The following is a 20,747-nucleotide window of genomic DNA, read 5'->3' on the forward strand; positions in this document are numbered from 1 at the left end:
ACCTCCGACTCCTGGGCTCAAGCGAGTCTCCCGCCTCTGCCTCCCAAGTAGCTGGGACCACAGGCACCCGCCACAGCGCCTGGCTTTTTTTTTTTTGGTTGCAGCCATCATTGTTGTTGGCGGGTCTGGGCTGGGGATTCAAACCCGCCACCTTAGGTGTATGTGGCTGGCGCCTTAGCCGGTTGAGCTATAGGCGCCGAGCCCAGTTCTCTTAATAAATGTTAATGTCTTGAATTCTCCACTAAAGAGGCACAAACTGGCGGATTGGATGAAAAAGTATGGTGACTTTACATCTTTTATATTAATCTGGATAGAATTAAAGTAGATTCTTCTTAGTAAAGTATCATAAGAATGTAAAAGCAAATATCCAAATTGCTTAATACTCATATGAAGCCAGTAGGTGATATAATACATGTCCACATAGGAGTAAAACTCAATTCAAGTTGGGGCGAGGGTGAATGGGGACAGGGGGGCATTAGTGTGCTCCCACTTGACGGACACAACCACGTAGGGGTATATGACACACTTTTTGGTGGAAGACACAACTATAAGAGGGACTCTACCTAACAAATATTGTGACCTGGTTATTTGTACTCTCAACTTAAATTTAAAAAAAAAATTGATGACTTAAAAATGTATACAAAGGCAATCTTTAAAATCACTATTAAAACAGAGATTGTATACATTGTAGTGTCTTGTACTTAAACACATTTTCACTCTCCCCATACTGGTAAACGAGATCAAGTGTACAATACCCAGTAATAGAATTTAGTTCACACCATTTACAGTTTGGGGATTTTATTTTCATTGATGACATCAGAAAGGTACCCTCCTCAGATCTTATAGGAATGCATACTTTAAGTTCTTATGGCAATAGGCAATGTAATTTTGCATTACAAAAAGTGTTTTTGCGTTTTGGAGAATCTGCTCACTTTCTCTCTTTGCTAATGCAAAATCAACACAGAGGCCAGATGATTCACTTAATTTCAATCAAGACTTTCACAGAGACTCAGGGCCACAAACAAGATTTATGGCTCTTTAGAAGGTACAGTACATATAACAAAATTACTTCATAAACTACATTTTCTTAAAGTTAAATGAAAATCAAATAGGCGCTAATCTTACTCAGCATTACCTGGTGCCACTTGCCACCATATCTTGCCATTTAATCAGATAATTTAGCATAATATGACACTTTCCATGTGTTGTTTTTAAATATCACTCTGCTCAGGCATTTTTAACATACTCCATGAGCTTTGGAAGGCCACCTGACACGTTTTACAGCAGAAGATTCTGTGATATTCCCACAATGTCCTATGGATCCTAACACTAGTAAAGCCAGTTATCTCAGATAACTTGGCAGAAAGGGGCTTGGGTAGAAACTTATCCCTCTGACAAACCTGAACCCCAAACTGTCTTAAGGTTAGCCAATTAGTATCAGTCATCTCAATCCTTTTCTCTTCACTGGATATCTGCTTACAAAAAAAAAAAAAAAAAATCACATGTGCTGGCAGGTGCACGCCCATCAGTGATGGTAAATTAGTAGAAGTTTCTGAGTAGAAAAACTAATTTGCAAATTATACATAACTCACAGAGACTTGGCCCTCTCTTTACTTCCTCTTCCCCAGTGGTTCTGACTCATTGATGTGGCTTGGCATCAATGACAGTGAGGTCAAGGCCATGTTGATTCTAGCCTGTGACTGTAACATTATAGCATTTCTTACAGGCTGTGTACATGGCCATGGCTGCCCCATTGATAAATGTGCGATCTGTCACAGTTGATCCTGGACATGTGCAAATCAGAACAATTTATCAGAAGGACTATCTTTTCACTATGGTTGAGAAAACAATTCAAAGTTTATGAATGGTTGGCATGGTGCCCACAGCACAAAGGTTATGGTGCCCATAGCACAGAGGTTATGGTGCCAGCCACATGCACTGAGCCTGGCAGGTTCAAGCCTGGCCCAGGCCAACTAAACAACAATGACAACTGCAACAAGAAAATAGCCAGGCGTTGTGGCAGGCACCTGTAGTCCCAGCTACTTGGGAGGCTGAGGCAAGAGAATCACTTAAGCCCAAGAGTTGGAGGTTGCTGTGAGCTATGACGCCATGGCACTCTACCAAGGGTGACACAGTGAGACTCTGTCTCTAAAAAAAAGAAAAAGAAAAACAAAACAAACAAAAAACAGAAAAACAAAACCAAAAAATAACCCCCAAAGTATATGAATAGAAATCCTCCATTCTGCCAAGAAACTTTTGAGGTTCTCCATCAGAGAATTCTCTCTCTTCCCACCACCAGATTATAGTCCTTTTGTTTTTTATGTAACTGTTCTCACAGATGACTCTGGATACAGACTTTATTTCCATGTGTGTACATCTCCTTTGCTCAAACGTAAGGCATCATGGGGTAAATGTCTCTATCTGTGAGTCTTCCTATCTATCTGTCTATCTATCTATCTATCTATCTATCTATCCATTCACAAGTCCTAATAGAAGATTTTTGATGTAAGCTTCCAACTCAGGTATGTTAAATGTAATTTAATAACATCAACTTTTATTTTAATGTTTCTCAAGATGTCTCTATTTTCAGTTTTTGATAGACTTGTGCCTAGGTTATTTGTATTAGAAATGGTATTAAAATAAATAATAATAGATTATACACTTATTTATATCAAAAGTAACTCTCAACAAGAATTTTTGCCAGGGCAAATGCCCAGGTTATTTGTATTAGAATCGGTATGAAAGTAAGCAATAATATATTATGCACTTATTTATGTAAAAAATAACTCTTATGCGTAAGAATTTTTACCACTGCACAAGGGAAATGATAAAATCCAATATGTATTTATAAGTAAACAGAAATTAAAAACTGTACTACGCCCATGTTCCTAAGGACTTGATTTGGTCTCAGCTCCTTCCAGAAGCTTCCGGAGTTATTCCTAGATAAAGTCAGACACTTCCTGCTTTGTTTCCCTCCTGGAGTACTTTGAACTCTGGTGGAATTGTAACATGTGGTACTCAGTGTGACATTTATTTACATAACTGCTTCTAATAACTGAATGTATATCTTTTGACAGGGAGACACTGGATATTTCCTCTTTGAACCCTAGAGCAGTGTTTTTTCAACCTTTTTTATCTGATGGCATACTTGAACCTATAGTTAAACTTTCACACTTAGGTTGAGCAAGAAAAAAATATTACTGGGCTTTGAACTTCTTTCAAAAATAATTTTACTAATGATCATTAAAACTTCTGCAACATGCTTAAAATCCTCTGAACGGCACACCAGCATGCCACGGCATATGGGTTGAAAATCACTGCCCTAGTGCCCATGTAAAAACGGTTCTACTGATGCACAATATATTTTTATTAAGCACAAGTCATTCAGACTTTGGCTGTTAGAGACTGACACAGATAACTTCTAAGGCTACGAAAGGTCTGTGACAGAAGCATCGTCTTGGATGAACTATGACAGATTTTACGTAAGGAAACCAAAAACCTGTTAGTTTCCAAGTATTTGGAATAGGATGAAGAAAGCTAAGAGACCCGAATGGCGTGTCGCCCAAGGTTTCTGTCCCAAATATCTACCAAGTCCAATAATGTCCAATTGTGTTGAGTTCTCTTAGCAAACTTGGTTGGCATTTCCAGTGGACGCCTGGCTGAGTAACAGGGAGCTTCTTGCAAACCGGGAGCCTAACAGCGCAGGGGATGGTGACGGTAGGAACAGAAATGATGCAATTTCAAAGAGGCCACCAGTGCCTCTTTAGGGCACTCTTCTTTATTCGCTTTTCCTCATCTTCTCATTTGGGCTATAAGTGATAAATTGAAAATTAAATGAAGCAGCTTCTTAATGTTTTTCATTTTCTCCCCCTTGCCTTGCTTAGTTTTGTCCCCTGTTTATGGAGAACTCTAAAAGATTGGACTGACGTTGAAGTCATAATTTAATTAAGATTTAAATGGCAATCTGCTTACTCCATCTCCCATTCAATTTGCATCAATAAGCACCTGCCAAAAGAATATTCAGTAGCATTTTGATTGAAAGTTTGTTTTAGTAATTATCGTGTCAACCTCAGCCTTTCTGGCTTTTATTTTTTATAACGTCTTCTCCGCCACCCTCGTTCCTATATGTTAAAATGTCTTTGGCTCTAAGAGTTAACGTAGATATAAAAACAGTTGGTGGACTTTTTGGGGGGGGGGATGCGGAAAAAACATTATTTTAAAGATACATTGTGATTCAGGAAAGTAAAAATATGAAAAAAAATAATGCATGTCCAGTCATACTCGGGGACTCATTCCTGTTCTGTCTGGGATATTTTAATGACTTTATACACGAAGTGTGTTCAGTATCTGTTTCAAATAAACCTGAAACTTCTCCAGTCCAAGGAAAGAGCTTTTAGCTTCAACAGGCAACTTCTCCACTCTGCCGAATGATGCAGAAAAAATGCTCATTTTTTAAAAATTTAGGTAAAATGAATTTTTTCTTTTCTTTTTTTTAAATTTCAGTCTAATGGGAGGCTACAAACAACCAAATCACAATATTTGAATTTGTCAGGTGGAGTCCCTTCTGCAGTTATGTCCTGCACCCCAAAGGTGTGCCATACACCCCTACATTGTGCCCATTCGGGGGAGCACCCCAACCCCCATCCGCCCTCCCTCATCTCTCCATCACTTGAACTGAAGTGAGTTTTTCTCCTATGTGGGGGTGAATTAGATTGTCTTCCGGCTTCATTGGTATTGAGTACGTTGGATATGTGCTTTCCCACTTTTGTGAGATTTTAAAAAATGCTAGTCTGACAGAGCCTGGACATCTGTCTTTGGAGCAATGTTGAGCAGTAATCTACATCACTGAAGCTGATCTCACGGTACTTCATGAGATGCCCTCGTCACTCCCTGAAAAAAAGCCTGTTCTGTTGTTGTTTTTACGAATCTAAGGTACTAGGTGAATTCAACCATCTATTTCCTTGGTTCTACCTTAGGGATGCTGGATTGAAATTCTGCAAAACGTAACGGCATTTCCTGCCATCATTGGCCCCTCTGGACCCACCCCAGGCCTCCCTGCCCTGCTGCAGGCCGTCTCCGTGGAAGGCGTCACTGGCCTCTCTTGCTCTTTCACTTCTAGTCAGATCCTCAGCCACTCCGAGGCACCAACAGGAGATGAGAGGCAGGAGGAGAGGCCCGTTAGAATCCTTGTAATATCCTCAGCTCCATTCCTGCACAGACACTGCTTGGCGATGGTTGCAGTCAACTCCCAGCTGCTGCTGAACAGCCCTGTCTGAAGCCGAGGCCCTTACCGAGTTCATCAAAGCTCTTCTCCTCTCTCAGGCCTCCCGCCTTCCACAGGTGACTAGTCCCGGGACAGTGCACCTGTTTTTCTTGGTTACTCTTTATCAACATCTTCGTACATCTTAAACTCTCCTCAATGACCACATTTGAGTGGTGTGCGGTCTTTCCCCTGCCATGCGTAATCCTTTTGCATGTGCATACACACACACACACACATACACACGCTCCCATAAATAAACTGACAGGCAGATACGAGAGACACAGAGGTCCATTAGGACACGTGATAGCTTATCTTTGGGTGGTATTACTGTTAGTCAACACTTTTCTCCTTAGTATTATAATCATCTCTGCATTTTCATGCTGAATACGTCTTTTATAAATAAAAAGAAACAAAATCAATATGGATAATAAAACATAATAAAGTGTGTGATTCAGCAGCAGCTCTGCCCTAGCAGGTACCTGCCAGTATTTGATCCATTCACAGTTAATTCCTTAATCCATTCCACTGTTCTCTAACCAACCTGGCGCGCCCAAACCGCCCTCCCCTCGCCCTTTCCACTAACCGAGCTCTGATTTAAATGAAGAAAAGCAAATGCTAAGGATGCGAATTCTTCCGATTTCTTTTGTCATTACTTCAACACTTCATGGCATCAGTACTAATATATTTTTTTGTATTTCCAAGAAACTCAAAGCAATTTTTCTTTCTAAGACCCACACCTACGTCTGAGCACTAAAGGCCATCAGCTCTTAGAGCAGGATTTGACTTTTTGTACCAGCTCTTTAATTCTTAGTCCTGCCCTCTCCACTAATTTTTTCTCTTTTTTTAATATTATATTATAATTTAATGAATTTAATTTTTTGAGACAGGATCTTGCTTCATGGCCCAGGCTAGAGTGCAGTGGCATGATCACAGCTCACTGCAATCTCAAACTCCTGGGCTCACGTGATCTTGCTACAGCATCCTAAGTAGCTGGGACTGCAGGCATGTACCACATCACACTTATTTTATTTTTTGTAAAGATAGGGTCTTGCTATGTTGTCCGGACTATTCTCAAACACCTGGCCTCCAGTAATCCTCTTGCCTTAGCCTCCCAAAGTGCTGGGAATACAAGCAGGGGCCACCCTGCCCGGCCTGATTTTGTCTTTATTCTCTGCTCACACATTCCATTCTCTGATCTCACTTTACAGAGGAAAATGTCTATTCCCCCGTGGTGCTCATCAGTCAGCCCCGAACTTCTTTCTCTCCTCCCTGCCATCTATTTTGTCATCTTGCCCTGAAAAACCGTATTTCCAGAGGCCATCAATGCTTTTGTATTCATCAGATTTAAAGGGCCTAACCTTTGGGTGATTCAGACTCTAAGGCCGCTGGCAGTTTCAGAAGCTTTGGTTCCCCTCCTATCTCCTATCCCCTGGCTTCAGTAACGTCTCAGGCACCTTGTGCTTTTAATTTCCCTCTGAAGTTTCCTCCTTGGGTTTCTAATGTGACCCTTCCATTGACTACAAGGTGTGTTCTCAACCTTTCCCTCTTCTGATTCTAACCCATTTCTGGGGCTTAACCAACAATCTTCAGCTTAATGGCTACAAGCTGTACTTTTGGCTCTCTTTATATTTATATGGACAAGCGCCTTATAACAGAAAACGTGAAATGTGTATGTTGTTATTTTGATAAATGGCTTCATATTAGAGCTTCTTGAACCTTATCAGACTGAGTGTGCAACAGGTATCCATGCGATTTCCCGCCCCGACCTTGACCTACTTCAAATCTTTCTCCATGTTGTGGCCGTTCTCGGCTCTTCCCAAATCACATGTCTTGTTACGGCCCCTGTTTAAACATATCCAGATGTTCTTGTTTCCTTTGGAATGGATTTGAAGTTCTGTAACATGGCAACCAAAGATGAGGCCATGTCATGCTTTGTTGTTTTCAAAGTTATCTTAGATTATTTATCTTTTCGTCTCCTATTCCCCAGCAGGGATGAGCTGCTGGGCTGTTTTTGAGCAGTTTTTGAGCACACCATCCTTTCACTTACTTTCTTTTTGTGCTGTGTCTCATGATTTCTCTTTTTCTTTCTCCGTTACTGAAATTCTACTCATTTGGAAAGCCCAACTAGATGTCGTTTGTGGGAATTAAATGCTTCTTTTTTCTGTATTACCATAACATGTTGTTTTGCGACCACATTCATGAAATCTTTATAGGTATCCATCCTTCATCAACATGTGAGCCAAGCTTCTTTTGCGCTTGAGTGAAAATAAAATAAAAAGTTGGGGGGTTACGTTATAGCCAACTTCTCAACTAGAGATGAGGGAAAAAGGGATTTAAAAACCCTAATAAATGTCTATGACTAATATGAAATCTTATTTAATTTTCTTCATTTAAAGTGTTATCTTTTTAAGATATGGTTGTGTCAATAGATGGTTCATTTGGAGATCTCTCGTCTTTTATTTTTAAATAATTGTTAAAGAGCTTTTAATTACATATATATTATACATCTAAAATTTCTGTTTATCCTTTTGATTTGCTTAGCAAACTACTTCTCCCCATATGGTGCCGATGTAAACTTCAGAAGTGTGTCTGTCTGTATTACATCAAATTCTAAATAAAAATTGTCGAGATAAATGAGTTTATTGCAATTTAATATGTTGTACTTTTATTTTTATGATACCATAACGCTTTCAAGGTCTTCATAACCATTAATTACATTTATGCTTATGATATTGCTATAAGCTGGAGAGGAGAGAATGAAGACTTTCCCTTGATTTCAATACAAATAAAGAAGAGAGATTGGCAGCTTGAGGGATGTGTTAAGATCAGCCATGAGACCCATGGACAGGTCATGCGCCCCCTGGTGACTGTCTGGGCTGCTGCGCTTTGCCAGCAAGGGTTGGCGTCCTGCTGTTCTCCTATCAACCAAGTAAGTTTCAGGTGCTAAAATACTCCTGTTTAACCACGAATTGTACTGATCTGTGCCAATATTTTCAAAGAGAATATTAAACCATAGTAAAAACTGCTGAACTCATGTAGTTTCTGGGTTATATGAGGCTTATTTGTTCCACGTGGTACATTTTTGTAAAACAACTCCTCCACCCCTATATCTGGCCCCAAAATGAAGAACTTTGGTTTTCCAAGCTTGCTTTCTATTTAAAATGAAAGCATATATGCCCCCAAGAAAACCTAGGACAGTGTTGAACAGCAAACCCTTAATTAAGACTATTCCTACAACCCTGCCTACCTGTCAGCAACATTTCAAAAACTGGAAACCCACACGCAAGGATCTGCATTCCACTCTTCTGCATGGATTTGTAGTTTTTCCCCCAAGAAATGGAGAGCGGCCCATTCATCATTCCCTGCTGCCCGGGTAATGCTAAGTCTCATTTGCCTTGGCTGACAGGACCTTTTTAGGATGAGAGTCAATCCCTTCCTCCTGACTCGGGTTCAGCAGAGCAAGCCAACGGGGACAGCCAGGTTAATTTCAGTGCTCTGGGACGAAACAAAAAATGCCAAGAGAATATAGTCCCCTGTGGATTCTCCTACCAGAGAGACCGGCCCAAGATTTGAAACTTACCCAGATGGTGGCAAGATGCCCAGAAGAGTGAGGCACCTGGCTGCCCCAAGCCAAGAATCTCTGGAATGAGAGGGATAGGTAAGCAATGGAAAAAGAGCCTCTTTCTAACAGCACAGATGGCTCCTGGGTCTGACAAAGAAGACAGGGATCAAACAGATGAAGGCTGAAATAACCATTCTAAATAGTACGGGAAAGCTCGCAGGGAATGGGGGAGGTGGACAGAAACAGCAGTAGTCAATTTATGGAAAAACGATTGCCGTCTCTGCCTGGCAGCACATTCCTTCGACATCTGTCTTCTTCGGGTGCTCGGATTTTCTGAGCCCCGGCAAGTGGGACCAGGTGCTTGTGCATCTGACACACTTAGTTCCTGCTGGGCCCAGGCTGAGTCCCTGTGCCCAGTCAGAGACTCCACCCGATGGATGATGTGGAGGTGGGAAAGTCACCCCTTTGTCACCCTGGTGAGTCCCCTCCCTCTGAACGGAGAGCCGGTCTAATTAACAAAAGTGGACAGCTTTCAAGAGTTACAGGGAGGTTGAGGAAAGGAGAGAAGCTCCTGGAAACAGAGGTAAGGGTTTGCAAACAGGCCCTTCCCTATAAAACATGACCAGAGATGCTAATTCTCTCTGCTCTCCCCTCCAGACTCTCCCGGAGCAAGGCTGTTTATTCCCCAGTTTCTTTTCTGTATTCACTCTATCTACCCAACTTGCCTTAAGGCTCTTCCCTTATCTATAGACAGGACAAGGGTGAGGCTAAGTCTTTCTAGAAATAGAGCCATGAGTGGAACCTCTCCCTCATTTATCATCATCCACTGGGAAACTTCACATAGGATTGATCAGTTTGACATCCCAAGTTTATCTTATTGAACAGTTAAAACTTTTACAGGCTAATTGCTTTTCTTTTTCCTAAGCCTTTCCTGAGAGAGGGTTAAAATCAATGACTCTGCTCAAATGCTACCCCTGAAGTGTCCATGAGCATAACGTTTCTGGAAGTCCTTTAACCGCAGGCGAAACGCCCTTAGAAGTACACGACGCAGGCCTTTTGATCCCGGAGTTCGTTAGAAATGTTTGGTAAGAGGGTAATCAGAGCTGTGCTTAGTGACTTATCTATTAGGGTATTCATTGAAACGTTACACATAATTTAAATTCCAATACGATTTTTATCAAATTAACTTCAATAGAGTACAGGTATATGAGAGCTTTTAAAAAAGATGAAGCCATTGAAAAGTAAAATTGTAGAAAAATATTAAAGTATACCATTATTGAACGATATATTCCACACCATTCTGTGATAACCATCAGCTCTCAAACCCTCAGTGGCTTACAGAAGTAAAGGTTTATTCACTGTTCTTATCCTGTGTTCACGGTGGGCGGACGGGGAATTTTTCTCCACTCTCACTGGGGTGCAGGCTGTGGTAGGCTGACTAATGGCCCCTGGTAATACCTGGGTCCAGATCTCTGGGACCTCCAAATGTTGACTTATGTGGAAACAGGCTTTTGTAAGTATGGCTAATTTCAGGAACTTGAGATGGGAAGATTATCCTTGGGTTATCCAGGTGGGTCCTGAATGTAATCAGAAGTACCTTTATAAATAAGAGGTATAGAAAGCTGTAACTTTGGGCAGAAGAGAAGGAAATCGTGAGACAGGAGCTGAGAGAAGCAGAGTCAGAGACAGAAGGGGACTTTCTGGTGGCTTTGCAGTTGGAGGGAGAGATTATGGCTCAAAGGTTGTAAGGACACAACTCCACAGGCTGGAAAAGGGAACAAGCGCTTCCCTGGGCCCTCCAGAGGGAGCAACAGCCCAGCCAGCACCTTGGTTTGGACCCTAAAGAATCATTCTGAACTTCTTGCCTGCAGAACTGTAAAACAGTAAATTTGTTTTGTTTAAAGCCATTAGGATTGCGGTGATTTTTTACAGCTGCCATGAGAAGCTAGGACACAGGCTAACTGAACAGCTACTTGACCACTGCTAGTTCTGTGGCGGAAGGGAAAAGAGGTTTGGTGGATTACACACCAGAAACAAATGCTCCTTCCAGGAGTGACACACGTCATTTCCACTTAGGCGTCACCGGCCAAACTGAATTTATGGCACTATCCAAACCCACTGGGGTGAAGTATCCTGCATGTACCTGAATTTAGAAGAACTCACATTATTTGTTGAGTAGTACGATGATCAGTTACCATGACAAAGTACAGGCACTATCATAGTCACTGAAAATCAGGTTACGAACCAATGACGGTACTAATAGTGCAACATGAATGTGTACCTGCATTTGAACATAGGACACAGCTCTGTAATTTTTTTTTGTAATGTTGACAGCATTGATAACTATTATTTTTCTCTTTTAAATCATTTCAACTTTACTACAAAGAATATGCATTTTTATAATACGTTCTCTAATATTATAATACATTTTTATAATATATATCTTTGGAGAAAGGTACACTCTTCCATAGTTAGGCAGGTAAGCAGTAGAACAGTGAACAAACCTCACGCTAATATTTAAAACAATATTCATTAGTGAAAACGTCAAGTCAGCCACTGGGGACAATCACCAATTAAAGGGGATGAGAGAAAATTGAGACCCAAAGAGAGGATAGAATTTTTCAAAGGCATAGAAGTTGCATAATACCGGACTCTGGGCAAAACATCAGCTTTCCTGATTCAAAAGATTATATTTTTTCAATCATAATGCAAAATCCAGCCTCTTGCTTATTAGCAAAACAATCATTTCTTATTTGTTTCATTTCTCTCCTTATGTCTATTTCAAATAATGTTTATTTGTTTTTTTTTAAATAATGGACTCTTAAATATACTCTCCCGCCCACCCTTCTTTGGTAGGGAGATGCTAGACTTTAGTAACCCAGTGATATCCTGGGAGCAAGGCATTTTTCCCCCATTTGTTGACCCCAGCACCGACCTACCTGCCTAACTCAGAGGAATCTTTCAGAGAATGCCAGTAGTTTCAACCCTGCCAAATCAGCGCTTTGGAATTGTGGGGATTCAGAGGTACCAGTTTGCTAGGGCTGCTGTAACAAAGTATCACAAACTGAGCAGCGTCAGAGACAGAAAAGCTCTCCCAATCAAGTGAGACCCAAGTGCCATGGCGGGACTGGCTCCTTCTGAGGCCTCTCCCCTGGTCCTGTAGACCGCTACCTTCCTGCGACATCTTCCAGTCTTCAATCTGGGCGTGTCTACATTTTAATCTCTCCTTATAAAGATACCAGTCATCTTGGATCAGGACCTACCTACATCCCCTTATTTTAACTGAATTATTGCTTATAAAAAATTGAAAAAACTATCTGTAAATATGGTCGCGTTCTAAAGTCCTGGGGATCAGGATGGCAGCATGAGAGTCTAAGGGGACACAACTTAGCATACAACATCAGGTTTTTGAGGAACACTCTTTACTGACATATATGAAACGTCTATTTTTTGAAATGCACAAAAATACTATATCTGACGGAAAAGATGTTGTCCAGAAGAGTTCAGTATTCTTTGGCCTAACTTTTAAATGTCATCCTATAGAAACCAAACCCTTCTTGGAAGAGAGCAAGCGTAGATGCCCATATAAGCATATTTACTTTTGTAACCATATTCTGCAGGCCCCCACATCCATCTCTCTGTGCCTCTCCTCCAAAGCAGGATTTGTGGAAGGCAGAAACTTCCAAGAGAATGGCAATTCACCTCCCTCCCTGCTTCAGCATTCAGCAGGTGTTAATTACTTTGTTGTTTTAATTGATCAAAGTCCTCCTAATGGTACCCAGACTCTGGGCACACTTACCCACCACTATGTCACCCCATTTATTTAAAAAGTTTGCCTCGGGTGTCTATTTCTTTAGCCAAAAATCTGTGTTCCAAATTTTTACTGGCTCTTAATCTTACCAGAATATTAAAAAAAACAAAAAAAAAACAAACAGACAAACAAAACCCAACCAAAGTTGGCCCTTAGACTTGGTTCTCTGGCACAAACTGCCAGTGAAAATATAGGAAGTTAACATTTTCTCTCTTACACAGTAAAAATCATACGATAGGGGCCCATCAAACTAGACTCCCCCTACAAAGTGGTGTGCCACTCTCCCAAGCATTAAGCAAAAAAAATGTAAGAGCTTTAGTGTCCTAAATATTGTGTGTGTGTGTGTGTCCTGTTTGTGTCTGGGGCCCCTGGAGACTGTTGTGGCTTCAATGCACAAACAGCTGTTCCTGGAGCCACTCACTGTACTATCCGGGGAGGCTCCTTTCTGCCTTTTTTATCCTTAGAACAAAATGATTCCAGATTGATATTTTACCCACTTTCATCTTGGGAAAGATCAAAAGAAACTGAAAATTTTGTTCAAGTCCTTCAAATGTAAAGCAATTAAAGTTCAGGTCAGGAAAGGTGATCCTGGAGGGTGTGGATCTAGGTTTCTACTGCCTCCGACCTGACTCCGTGACCCCTAGGAACTCTCTTCTGCCACGCTGAGCCTCAGTTGTGTCATCTGTTAAATAATGACCAATTACTGTCTGATGTATGTCATACGTCCTGCTTTATAGTTTAAAAAACACAACAGCATCTGATGCTATAGCTGCGGGCCCTGGACGCAGGGAAGGCTCATTATCAGCGCTCTTATTTAGCATACGAGGACCCTGAGGCTTAGACAAGTGAACTGCTCATGGTTACACAGCCAGCGAGAAAGGAAAACACCAGCATTTGCTTCAGGAAGGTAGCAGGGCAAACCAGATGTGTTTCTGACATCTCCTCCTGCTGGAAGATGTGTGTTTTCATTAAAAAATAAAACAAAATTTTGGAAAGTTTGCAGTAACCTGCAAAAATACCAAAGCCCAACATCACTCATTCATACTAAAGAGATCCAAGGATAACATAAATAATTTATATCTCCAGACAACACAAATCCTATTTTGCTCCTTTGTAATTGCGTTTGAACAAACAGAATAATATGTGTGAATTCATCTGCACAGCCTAGTTTCTATTGAGTGGTCCATCTACGTTGGCTGAATCTCAAACTATTACACTTATTTTTTTCTTAGCTAGTTCTTATGTTTTTGTGTGTTTTACTCCTTAGTATGCTCTACGGATTACTGTTTGAGAACATATCAAATCTCAGGAATGGAGCTGGTCTTGGTGGAACCTGTTTTTAGGATCTGATATCAAATCTCAGGAGCGGAGCTGGCCTTGGTGGAACCTGTTTTTAGGATCTGGGTGAGCTCCCTAACCTATGTTCAGAACATTCTCTGTTTCCATGAAAACTTATTGAACTGTGTGGCAGGTTTCAGACTAAGTAAACACTGTGTGTGTGGTGGCCTTAGATGAATTATTCCACCAAATCCCATTGCTTTTGGATTTTTGATACATTGAGTTGTGTTTGCTTCAACCTGCTGTAATTATTATACTGTAATTATCACTCACTAGCTGCCCTTGCTGGAAACACGAAGGCAGAATCTTTTAATGCTTGCGTTTCACTCCTTCTTTCCCACTAAACCTTGTGGCCAGGGGCCTACACAGGGCAGTGTAAAGAAAATAGGCTTTGACATTACAAGACTTGAAGTTGAGTGCTAGAGCCCCAAATTACCAGGTACCTGATTGTGGGCAATTTACATAACCACCAAACCTCTGTTTCTATTTCCAAAAATAAGGGCGATGACTAAGATAGTTCACAGGGTGGTTTATCATCTGATGATTCAAAGAAGATTGAACAGATCCCTCTAAAATGGTACAAGAACTATGGGAAGTTCCTGCATCATACAAACTGTAGGTTCTTGGTTTTCAAAACTGTTCATGTGCGTTTTAAGAGCACCAATATATGGTTCGGCGCCTGTAGCCACATACACCGAAGCTGGCAGGTTTGAACCCAGCCTGGGCCAGCTAAACAACAATGACAACTGCGACAAAAATAGTAGCTGGGGGTTGTGACAGGCACCTGTAGGCTCAGCTACTTGGGAGGCAGAGGCAAGAGAATGGCTTAAGCCCAAGAGTTTGAGGTTGCTGTGAGCTGCGATGCCATGACACTCTACCAAGGGTGACATAGTGAGATTTTGTCTCAAAAACACAAATAAAAAAGCACAAATATGGCAGAAAGAGCCTCCATAGTTGACCACTTCCCTACACTGACCATCTTCTTAAGTTCAGCAAACTTTGGTAGACCAGACACGCACCACACATATGTATCAGGACAGGAAGCTTAGTTCCTTATGTAGGCCACGTCTGTATGTTGATCAGCTTGTTACAGAACCCCTATTCAAAGCATCCTTTGCAGTTTGGTGTGGCTATCTGACTGAGGTATGGCTAATAGAATGGGCAGAAATTACCAGATAGTACTTCCATCTGTAACTCATAAAAACATCCCACACAAGCCTCTATGTTAGCTGGTTGATACCTGGAGTTACCGTGGAAGATGTATTTAAAAAGATGGTAGGGGGGCCCTTCAACAGCCTGGGTACCTGAATGACAGCACGGAACATAGTCCCATAGCATCCTGCTACCAAACAGACTTCACGTAAGTGGGAACTAAACCATGAGTGTGTTAATCCAGTGATATTTTTCATTTATCTGATCTCACAGCTAGCATAGCCTTAACCAATACAAGTAATACCGTTTGATGTTAGCCAATTTTCTTTCAACATCTGTGGTGATTTTTTGCCTATCTGTAGATTTTTTTTTTTTTTATTAAATGATAGCTGTGTACATTAATGCAATCACGGGGTACAGTGTGGTGTTTTCATATACAATTTGAAATATTTTCATCAAACTGGTTAACATAGCCTTTATGTCATTTTCTTAGTTATTGTGTTAAGACAATTATATTCTACTCTTATCTGTAGTTTTAAATACCAGAAACTTTGGTAGAACACTTAAAACATTAAAGGACTTGAAGAAAGCACAGGTTAGTGATAATTACAGTGTAGTCACCTCTGCACTTTAACAGTGCCCCCACATCTATAAATACATCTCACTGCGGTACTGATTTGGTCAACCTCAAACTCATGTCATTATTTGTGTAATCCTAGCTATCCCTCATTTTCACATCTGCTCATGTGGCAGATGATTGCACTTTCTAGGGACCATGTGAACTGTCAATGCACGTCCTACCCGTATGTGACAATGACACCTGACATTTGCAACTCGGTGAATGTTTTAAAATATAGTGCTATAAAAATGAGAACTCTTAGTTACAACATAACTGGTTTCTATATTAATCACAGGTTATTATCACAGCTGTCCTCGTGACTGCTGAGGGCCCTGGGTCTGGGCTCTTTAAAACAAAACAAAAAGCAAAACCCTTGCTGACCTTGAGAAACCCAAGGGAGACACACAAAGACTATAACCTGGAATTAGCAGATCCGGCAGTGTTGGGACCTTTAAGGGACGGCCCGTAGACTGCACCAGCAGCGATGACTGAGGCTCTCCTAATTCATTCTGTCCCGTGCTGACCAAAAGATTATCTCCAGCAGCCTCTCAGCACCACCGTGCTGTTTTAGTTTCCAATTGCTTCCATACTTTCTTTGGGCCTCTGTCTGATCATATCTTTTATCATATTTTTACGGCTGTTTCTTTTATCTTCAGCACTTAACTTAGGGCTCCTAACTCACGTTTATCATTTCATCGTGCCTTGTACAGAACCTGGACAGATAGGGAGCTCAGCTAAGGTTCAGGTGTTATCTTCTGATGTGACTACAATGAGGATCACCATCCCTGGGCGCCCGAGCCTTGGTGTTCAAAACACAGTGGTATTAACCAGTCATAACTGTGACATCCAAGGGGCAAGATTACCATTTACCGATGAAGGAATGTAAGTTAAGAAAGATATATTACTTTTTGGGGTTTCCATGACAAATAAACAGCAGATCTGAAACTAGCTCCACTCTTTCCTAACCTCCAATATAGCATCCATTCTATGCAATCGCTTACAGTAACTGTGACATTCAAGGAATTGTGGTGATGAGAAGGACATAGAGAATCTTTATCCTGAGAGGGGTCATAGTCATACTGGCTCCTTTTAAAATACTCTCAGGACTAAGAATGGAAACTAAAAGAGAGAGATGAAGCATTTGTCCCCTGGTCTATTTTGAACATTAGAAAAAATGAGTATTGATTATGAATAAACCAGATTTTCTAGAATAACATGAATAAACAGATGTAATAGTTGGCCATGGTGAACATCAAGGCAATGATTTTAATCAGTCGCAACTTTTGAACCCAGATGTTTAAATGAGGTTTCATAGCTGTGCAAAAGGCATTTGGAACCTAACACGGACAGGGTTAAGATGGAAAGAAATCTTAATTTAGAGAACTTGAAGTGTTGGTGAGATTACAAGAACATCACATATGATTTGGCATAAATTGCAAACTAGCCAGCCAACAATTATTGACACCTTTTTCTTAGGCCAAAAGCTAGACTGTATTTCTGAGCCTTCCTCCCAGCTAGGTGCAGCCAGAGGAATTAGGACTTTCAAAAGTGATAGAAGCAAAAATGGCATGTGTCATATCCGGCTCTGGTCCATAAAACTCCCGATTGCAGAGTATCATGAACTTTTCCAAATGAGTTACCATAGCTGCAAGATGTAAGGAACTGGATACCTGTATGATCACACACAGAACTCTTCTACTGACCTCTCTAATTCCATTTCTGGGTCTCTGCTGTTTCACCCTAGCTTACCCCAACTCATACAAGTGGACAACAGAAGTAGATAAAGTTGGCTCAGTGTCCATAGCACAGTGGTTATGGCACCAGCCACATACACTGAAGGTGGCAGGTTCGAACCCGGCCCGGGCCAGCTAATCAACTGCAACAAAAAATAGCTGGGAGTTGTGGCAAGTACCTGTAGTCCCAGCTACTTGGGAGGCTGAGGCAAGAGAATCGCCTAAGCCCAAGAGTTGGAGTTTGCTGTGAGCTGTGACACCACCATACTCCACCAAGCGCGACATAGTGAAACTCTGTCTTGAAAAAAAAAAAAAAAAGAAAAAGGAATAGATAAAGTATTGAAGACAGAAAGCAATGACAACCACCAAAACCACAATCAATTGTTAGTGATCATGAAGGCTCATGACACAGAGAGAACAATTTTCAGAAGGAAACAGGTTGATAAAATACAGCTCCTTTTCAGGAGATCCTTATGCTATTTATTAATTTGAAAAAAAGAAATATGGGCGTTTATCATCTAGGCAAGTGGCTGATTTTAAAGACAAAAGAAAAAGAGGCAAGAGAAAAAGAGGTTAGAAAGGAAACTCAAATATCTCACTATGTTGGAATAAAGCTCAAGGCACTTCCCTAAAGTCGAGACATGACTTTCCATGACAAACGTGGGAAATTAATGAGCACATTAATGACATTCGTGGGATTTATGACATTCGTGAAAAGGAATGAAAGTAGTTAAATTTTGAACTCAATAATACCTGCATTTTGTGTGCACCATGTCACGTCTTTACCTAGCCCTCCTATCCATCTGTCCACCCACCCGCTACTGACCTGTCTGTTAGGGGATTTGACATTTTTCTCAGTAAAACTCTTCCTTCGCTCATCCCATCCTGGAGCACCTAAACTAAGTAACATGAGTTTGGAGCAGAGGAAATGCTGGATGCATATTGGTTATTAGTATTTGCCTAATTTTTTTTTTTTAAGAGACAGAGCCTCAAGCTGTCCGCCTGGGTAGAGTGCCATGGCATCACAGCTCACAGCAACCTCCAACTCCTGGGCTCAAATGAGTCTCCTGCCTCTGCCTCCCACAGGTATCCACCACAATGCCGGGCTATTTTTTTTGGTTGCTGCCATCATTATTGTTTGGCGGACCCGGGCTGGATTCAAACCCACCACCTTAGGTGTATGTGGCTGGTGCCTTAGCCACTTGAGCCACAGGCACCGAGCCTATTTGCATAATTTTTACCAATAAAATAGGAGATTCCCTAAGAGCAATGGTAAAGTGGCAAACTTGGGCACTCTTCCAGGCAGGAGGAGGCATAGAAAATTAGGGAAAACATGTACCACTTTAGAAAATCTGATGCCACAGTGAATATTATGATATTGTCAATTATAACTAATTGAGATGTAAAAAGCAATTTAAAACAATCTATAAGAGCTGATTTATAATCTGTGCTTTAGATACAACTTTTTATCTAAACTTTTTTTCCCCTGAAGTTTATTTACCTTTATCCCAAGGTCGGGAAAGAAAAAAAGGAATTGAAATCTGGCTCCATTTTGTACTGAACATGTGAATTCATAAAGCATCCACAAATCAGCTCATTCTTTCTAGCGTAATGTGTGTGGGCCCTGAGCAAAAGGAGAACAGGATGCGCAAATGAAAAAAAAGTTCTTCTTATATAAACAGAGTAATAAAGCATGATTTTCTACCTGTGAATTCTTAGCGCCGGCCAGCTCATCATGCATCATAATACATATTGAATGCCGCCCTGTGCACAGTTGAGTGCCCAGAGATTCCAGAGACAGGTACTGGGAGCAGGATGAGAGGAGGAAGGTGTTATCTCTGCCACTGGGCTGCCAAGGCTGAAAGGTGTCGCCACATATAAATAACACACCAAGGAATGAGAATAAAATACAACCACTACAGGGGTGCTGTAAGCACTCGGATAAGAGACAGTAGTAGGTTCAGCAATAAAAAATAGTAGCGGTCCTCAGCACCCCTTTTCCTGACTGCCCACCATGTGCCAGACTTTGCCTTTAAGTCATGTCATGAAACCCGTTCAGGGGTAGCTATGAAGTCTTGTCTGTATCATAGCAGAGAGGGCTCAGCCTCAGAGTCACAGGGACCCAGGATCCCCACCTGGTCGTAACCACAGGTGGGGCCTTTCTGTTCACCCTCTGGGCATTGGGAGTCCACCAGGAAGTGGCTAGAGTCTACCAAAATGACTGGCAGGGGTGACACTTTTAAGGGAGAGGAATCTTGAGAAGTTAGTGCGCCTTGTAACTCTGGGGGAAGGTATTTTAATGGAGACTATTCCAAGTGCGGCCAGAGAAACAAGGACAAAGGCACAAAGTGGAAAGAAAACAATGTAAGGTACCAGGCAGAGAAGCGGCGGCTTCCAGGTCTGAAGTTCTGTGTGGGGAAGGCGGAGGGAGCAGGTCCTGGGAGGACCGCCCGGAGCACAGACGGGCAGGTCTCACGCCTACAGTTTAGGGCACCCTGGGCTGACAGTTGTAGGTCCTGGTGTAGTGGGTTTCCTGGGCCTGGAATCCCAGGATCAGGGCTTAGGGCCTGGTTTAGGGATGTAATCCTAGAAATGGAAGGCAGGGTGTGACCCAGAAATAGAGGACAGTTTATCAAAGGATGCCCTGCACAGGCACAGTGACACTCAGGAAACGTGGGGAGGAGCGTCAGCCACGGCCCATGGTCGCGCCAGTCCACACCAGCGAGGGGTCCTGCGATGCTGGGGGGTCAGGAAATACGGAGAGCATTAGCAGCAGGACTCGGCAGCCCTGCTTTGCGCATTTGGGCGGCTTATAGGAGCCCTGCCTGGGAACAGGAGGGTCTCCCGGGACCCCTCCCTGGGGCAGCACCCCCTGTTGCAGGGGGTTCAGCAAAGGGACTCAGGCTCAGGTCAGAGCCGGCCAGCAGACGTGTGCCAGGCTTTCCCGAGGGAAACTGCCCCCACCTCACCCTTCCCCAGAGCAATAGCTGAACCCACGGAGCGGGGACAAAAACAGGAGCGGTAGCCACCTTCTCCCTGGCCTGACTGTTTCCGTGGCTCAAGTCGGCCTCAGCACGAGCAGCGAAGCAGTCCCCATGGCTGCCACACGGCCCGGCTGCCACTTCTCACAGCTGCCACTCCCCACAGCTGCCACTCCCCACGGCTGTCAACCACCCGGCTCCTCCTCAGCACCTACGACACCGCAGAGAGCCCACTGCTGTGCCCCTTACCACGCACCATGGACATACCTCCATCTGACACCGTGCAAT

This window comes from Otolemur garnettii, unplaced genomic scaffold (genome assembly GCF_000181295.1).
Source record: "Otolemur garnettii isolate 467f Iridium unplaced genomic scaffold, OtoGar3 scaffold00019, whole genome shotgun sequence".
NCBI lineage: Eukaryota > Metazoa > Chordata > Mammalia > Primates > Galagidae > Otolemur > Otolemur garnettii.